Consider the following 6,000-nt stretch of genomic DNA (forward strand, 5'->3'; position numbering starts at 1 on the left):
TAAGTTACCTACAAAGGCGCTCACATAAAGCTGTCAGCTGACTTCTCATCAGAAACTCTACAGGCCAGAAGGGAATGGCATGATGTATTCAAGGCAATGTAAAACAAAGGTCTGAAACCAAGACTAATCTATCCAGCAAGGCTATCATTCAAAATAGATGGTGAAATAAAGAGCTTCCCAGACCAAAAAAAAAAAAAGCTAAAGGAGTTTATCACCACCAAAACAGCATTGCAGGAAAAGTTAAAGGAAATGCTGTAATTAGAAGTAGAAACAGAAAGAGAAACATAGGCATAAAGGATTAAAATGGCAATAGGTAAGTATCTCTCAATAATAACCTTAAACGTAAATGGATTAAATGTTCCAATAAAAAGGCATAGGGTGGCTCAATGGGTAAGAAAACATGACCCAAATATACGCTGTCTACAAGAGACCCACCTCAAAAGAAAAGACTCACAAAAAATGAGAGTGAAGGGATGGAAAAATTTTTCCAAGCAAATGGAAGTGAAAAAAAAAGCTGGGTAACAACACTCCTGTTGGGCAAAATAGACTTCAAAATGAAGACCATAACAAGAGACAAGAAAGGGCACTACATAATTCTAAAGGGATCCATCCAACAAGAGGATGTAGCCCTGATAAACATATATGCACCCAATATAGGAGCATCTAAACTTACTAAAAAACTTCTAGAGGACTTTAAGGGCGAGATCAACAGCAAGACAGTCATAGTAGGGGACTTTAACACCCCACTGATTTCACTAGATAGGTCTTCCAAACAAAAAAAATCAACAAGCAAAGTGACCCTAAATGACACACTAGATCAGATGGATTTAACTGACATTTACAGAACATTCCACCCCAAAAGCTGCAGAATACATACTCTTCTCAAGTGCATATCAGTCATACTCTTCTCAAGTGCATGTCCCAAAAAAGTGTGGTATATTTACACCATGTAATACTAGGCCGCTGTAAAAAAGAAGGATCACTTATCCTTTGGGACAGTATGGAAGGAACTTGAGAGTATTATGCTTAGCAAAATAAGCCAGTCAGAGAAACACAAATACCATATGATCTCAGTCATATGTGGAATGTAATAAACAAAATAAACTGATGAATAAAACAGATCCAGAGACAAAGCAGCATGGAACAGACTGAGGGATCTCAGAGGTAAGGCAGAGGTGGGGGAGTGGGTGGGGAGAGATTAATCAAAGAACTTACATGCTTATATGCATAACCTATGGACACAGACACTGGTATGGGGAAGGACTGGGGGTGGGGTGGATGTGGGGTGGAGGGGATTAACGGGGGGAATAAGGGGACATCTGTAATACTTTCAACAATAAAGATTAAAAAAAAAAAAAGAAGTCTAGCCTGGTCCGCATGGCTCAGTGGCTGAGCACTGACCTATGAACCAGGAGGTCAGGGTTTGATTCCTGGTCAGGGCACATGCCTGGGTTTCGGGCTCAATCCCCAGTAGGGGGCGTGTAGGAGGCAGCCAATCAATGATTCTCATCACTGATGTTTCTCTCTCTCTCCCTCTTAGTTCCTCTCTCTGAAATCAATAAAAACATGTTTAGAGTGGGCACGGGGTGGAAGTGGTCAATAGGGAAAAACAGGGACATCTGTAATATTTTCAACAATAAAGATAAAACAGTCTATACTAGGTTTAGATCAGGTCAGAGAGCACTTTACAGTATTACTGTAACATGAAAGTTCTGGGACATATATATTATTCTTGCTTCTTTTTTATGGTGATGCACTTTAAAATGTGCACTTTTTTCCAATTAATGATTGTGAGTCCCAACTCTCTCTTCTATCCTGAAGCTTCCTCCTCTATCTACTCCAGCCTCGACCTTCCATTTCCTCATGCCCCCTATTTCCTCGCACAAGCTCCCCCAACTTTAGCTTCTTCAAACCAGCACAATCTAATACTGGCCTGTCAAATGTCATGCACTTGTTCTTTGAAATATTTTTGGAAAGAGAATTCAATAAGACAGCATAAAACAGTATCTTATTCCTCTTTGCATCTCTTGGCCACAGCGTGGTTTGTATATTCATTCAATCACTCTTTCTTTCATTCAGACTATCTTTTGTGATTTTTATGATGTGCCAAGTATACTGGGAATATAACAACAATATATTTTCTCTGCCCCACGCCCAAATAGGGGGCAGGTAAGTAATGATCAAGGGTTCCTTGGAAAAATAACTACATGCAGGGGTGGAATAGGAAAAACATGAGATGAGCCTGGAACATCTTGCTATGCAACAAAGTAAAGAAGAAATCAATAAATGATAGGGACATGTCAGAAAAAACACAGAAATCATCTTGAAGGAAACACCACTGGCCACACCTGGTATAATTTGATTCAAAAAGTAACCCACTGAAAAAAAACAGAACTATGGGTCCATATTGATGTAAATAAATAAATGAATAAAATGAAAGTCTGATGAGGACCAGGGTATTTACACAGTATCTAAGGATAACTCCAATTAATACTGATTTTGAAGAGAAAAAGAGTAACTTTATGGTGTAAAGTCTGGCAGACACTACTTTATTTAAGTGCTCAAAGTTAATGAGTACTTAAAGTACTTCTTTCAGTTTATTACTCAAATGTTGCTTTTGCATTTGGAATAACAATTTGTAATATTTTTCTCCCTATTCCTTTTTCTGTTTTATTTTTTCCAGGCACTTATCTATATTGAAGATAATGTATATTTTGTTCATGGTTAATTTTGTGTATTTTCTGCCTACTTCTCACCCACTGCGACCACTAGACTGTAAGCTCAATGAAAGGAAATATTGTTGTCTTTGCTCTTGTTATTGTTCACAGCTGTATACCTGCACTTAGAATCTGAGTTTTTGGAACTAGAATAGGAATTCAGTAAATTTCTGTGGATTGAATAAATGAATGTCTAAGGTTTATCCCAGGAATGCTAAGATGGCTTAACACAGAGTTTTCTAATGAAATTCACAGATGTAAAGATCAAAGCAAAAAATATGAGCATCATAATACATGCAGAAATCATTACAGAAAATATAATATCTACTCATGATTAAAACCCTCAAATTAGGAAAAGGAATTGTGCGATCTACCAAACAGATTAGGCAAAAGTCAACTTCATCATACTTAAAGATGAAATGCTACAACATTTCTCTTAAGATTAGGAACAAGAATAAAATTCAATCATGTAATTTACATTAACTATAAATTATATAGACTGAAAATTCTAATTAAAATGCAGAAATTGTCAGAATGGATTAAAAAAACTCCACCCAGTTTATATATAAAATTTTTATATATAAAGACATGATTGAGAGTAAAAAGACATACCATGCAAACAGCACAGTCAACTGATTTATGAAAAGAGAGTTATTTCAATGGGAGAAAGGACAGTCTTTTTAACTAATAGCAATGAAACAACTGGATATCCTTACAGGGAAAAAAACAAGAATTTAACCCCTGCCTTACTCCAAATACAAAAATAAATTTGACATATTCAGAGACATAAATGTAAAAGCTAAAACTATGTTAACTCCTAAAAAATAAACACAGGGAAAAAAATCTTTACAACCTTGAATTTGGCAAAGATTTTTTAAGACAAAAAACTCTAGCCATTAGAGAAAAATGCAATAAACTGGACTTCATTATCATTAATTTTCTGTTCATCAAAAGAACACTATTAAGAAAATGAAAAGGTAAGTTACAGACTAAGACAAATATTTACATACTCACAAGGCATAAAAGAAAAAGGTCTTTTTTCCAGGCTATATAAAGAACACTTCAAATTCAAAAGTAAGATAACCTGATTTTTTAATGCCAAAAAATTATAAGATACCTTACGAAGCAACTTATATGAATAATCAAAGAGCAAATGAAAAGATGCTCAACAGTATTAACCAGGGAAATGCAAACTAAAATGCCAATGAGACACCACTTTATACCACTAGAATGACTATAATCAAAAAGTCTGACAACACTAAACGCAGGTGAGAATATGAAGCAATTGGAACTCTCATTTTTTTCTGGTGAGTGTGTAAAGTGGTACAACCACTTTGAAGAACTGTTTGGCCGTTTCTCATAAAGTAAAGCCCCCATCTACACTATCATCCAGTAATTCCACTCTTAGGTAATTAATTACCCACAAGAAGTGAAAATGTACGCCCACAAAAAGACTTATATAACAATGTTATGGCAGCTTTATTCACAATAAGCAAGCTCTAGAAACACCCAAAATATCCAGCAACAGAAGACTGGATAAATGAATTGTCACATATGTTCATCCAGTGGAAAACTACTCAGAAAGAAAAAAAGGACAGATTACTTATATATGCAACAGCAGGGATGAAACATGAATCTCAGAAATGTTGTTGAAGGAAAGCAGCCAGGAACAAAAAAAATACACACCGTTCGAACCATTTACATATAGTTTAAGAAATGGCAAAACCAATCTTTGTTGAATGAAATCACAACAGTGGTTGCTTTTAGACTAGGGGGAGTTGACTAGTGATAAAGCTCAACAGAGACCACGGGGGACAAACCACTACTCCAGCTGTTAGGTTTCTTAACTTGCTTCAACAAGGGAGAGTAACCCAGGAGAAACCTGAAGGGCCCCTTTGATGAGAGGAAGTAAGGAGGTTATTGTTTTGTTTTGTTTTGTTTTGTTTTTTGTATAAGGTTTGGGTTCCTAATAACCCTACAAGGTGAAATGGAATTGGAGATACTTATCTGAACTCATGATTTGACAGATAGAAGAGAAATAAATATCCCCATTTTACCTTTGGGGGGGGGGGAATCAGACTACATGATTCTACGTTTGTGAAGTTAGGATTTGAATTCAGTTCTCATGCCAAATCCCAAACTGCCACGCGGACGCCTGGCTGGTTTAAGGAACAGAGAGAAAGCTAAGCAGCGCTCCGCCTCCGAGCGGCGCTGTGTAATAAGACATTTAGGAGCCTAACATTGAATTTACTGTATTTGAAACAGCGGGCACTGGGGACGGGACCACATCCTACAAAACAAATAAAAGGGAGAAAACTTTTCCTAACAGCTTCTTGTGTCTGTAGCGAAAAACAAGTGAAACGGTTGCCGACTTCTCAGCGGAACTCGGAATATGAATAAAAGAATGAGCTCCGGCAAGTCTGTAACCTCGTCAGTCATCGCTGAACACACGTTTTTAACGCCTGTCCGTCTCTCGGCATAGAACAGTCCGGGGAGGAAAAAACCACCGAGTTTACTTACAAAACTGGAAGCTCTCACTATGGAACTGATCCTATAACGAGGACCCTTTAAGAGGCAAACAAGGCTTGGGGGGGGGGGGGCGGGGCACGGTTTCGTCGGAAACCCCGGGCGCCGCTTCGGTGTTTCCCATCAGTGCTCCTGAAACTCGAACGTGCGCCTGGATCCCGGGGGGCGAGTGAAAATGCTCTGATGCAGCAGGTCTGTTGTTCGGCTGAAGCTGCGTTTCTGAAAAGCTCCCAGGCGAAGCCCAGAGGGGGTATCGGGAGAAGGGGCGCCCTCCTCCGAGTAATCACGAGAGCTCTCCGCGCCGAGAAAGACGAAATTAAAGAACCCGCCCCTCCTAGGGAGGCGGAGACTCGCCGGGCAGCGCAAAGCCAGCGCGGCACGGTGCCCAGGAGCCCGCACCCCTACCCCTGGCCTTACCGCAGGATCAGCAGCGCGCTCTGCAGCCGTCTCCGCAGCTCCAGGAACACGCGCGGCTCCGCCGCCGCCGCCGCGGCCGCCATGGCGGGAGCCCACCCGAGGGTCCAGCCCACCCGAGCCCCGGGGCCAGCAGCGCCTCCGCACGTGCGGCCGGAGCGGCGGCGGCGCAGGCTTCCCGCCCGATGGGTCGGCTGAAACAGCCAGCCCACAGCGCCACCTGCCGGTCGGAGAGCGCGCCTCCTCCAGGACTTGATCTGGGGGCTGTGAGCCTTTTCAAGGTGGGCGGGAGAGCCCAACTGTCCTCCCGCTCTGCTGCTTATGGGCGCGACCTGATGCCATA

At 40.8% G+C, this 6,000-nt stretch overlaps 1 protein-coding gene across 1 annotated transcript in view; it reads right to left on the reverse strand.

The window, feature by feature from the left end:
• The window catches only part of UBE3D (ubiquitin protein ligase E3D), a 121,332-nt gene extending 115,598 nt beyond the window's left edge, over positions 1-5,734 (reverse strand). The window contains exon 1 of the mRNA XM_016207347.2: positions 5,661-5,734. The gene's annotated coding sequence lies outside the window, so the exon portion shown is untranslated. The remainder of the gene's footprint in view (positions 1-5,660) is intronic.
• Between the last annotated feature and the right edge of the window lie 266 nt (positions 5,735-6,000).

The sequence above is a fragment of the Miniopterus natalensis genome, chromosome 5, assembly GCF_054644295.1.
Source record: "Miniopterus natalensis isolate mMinNat1 chromosome 5, mMinNat1.hap1, whole genome shotgun sequence".
NCBI classification, from domain to species: Eukaryota; Metazoa; Chordata; class Mammalia; order Chiroptera; family Miniopteridae; genus Miniopterus; species Miniopterus natalensis.